At 41.1% G+C, this 662-nt stretch overlaps 1 non-coding gene across 1 annotated transcript; it reads right to left on the reverse strand.

Moving 5' to 3' along the window:
- Positions 1-542: 542 nt before the first annotated feature.
- On the reverse strand, positions 543-631 carry trnay-gua (transfer RNA tyrosine (anticodon GUA)). Its single transcript is given in 2 exon segments — positions 543-578; positions 595-631. It is a non-coding gene; the product is annotated as a tRNA-Tyr (tRNA).
- Positions 632-662: the final 31 nt, after the last annotated feature.

The raw sequence follows: 662 nt of genomic DNA on the forward strand, positions 1-662 counted from the left end.
GGAGTTGAACCAGCGACCTAAGGATAACTGCTACTGTGAACCTACAGTCCTCCACTCTACCAGCTGAGCTATCGAAGGAGCAGTGCAACATTGAATTGTTCCTTTTTTCGCTGAAACAGAAGATTAATGAGACTATGCTTTTCAAAGAGCTAAGAGTATGGAGAGTGGATCAAGGCAAAAGGCCATGATTCTTATTCTATTTCTTTGTTTGACATTTACTCATGATGACACATTACATACCTCCCTTGGACTATGTTTTCTACGCCCATACATTGATTTCAGCAAGTTAATGTAGTTCCAAAGGTGGAGAATCTTTTCATTTGTAGTTGAGTAAGTCGATCATTGAAACCAAATGGATGGCTCTGAAAACCATTGTGTTTACATTCATCTTTACATTTAAATTACAGGGAGTTGATAACGTCAGAACGTGGAGACTGTTTATCGGTTGAACCAATCTATGGTTGAAAGCTACATCTCTGACTACGATTGTCTACATATCCACCTGATGTGAAGAGTTCCCAGTGATCTCAACGAAAAGCACATCCTTCGAGCCGGAGTTGAACCAGCGACCTAAGGATAACTGCTACTGTGAACCTACAGTCCTCCACTCTACCAGCTGAGCTATCGAAGGAGCAGTGCAACATTGAATTGTTCCTTTTTTC

Source organism: Seriola lalandi, unplaced genomic scaffold (genome assembly GCF_002814215.2).
Source record: "Seriola lalandi dorsalis isolate HSWRI2012SDOR001 ecotype SW California unplaced genomic scaffold, Sedor1 jcf7180001962558, whole genome shotgun sequence".
NCBI classification, from domain to species: Eukaryota; Metazoa; Chordata; class Actinopteri; order Carangiformes; family Carangidae; genus Seriola; species Seriola lalandi.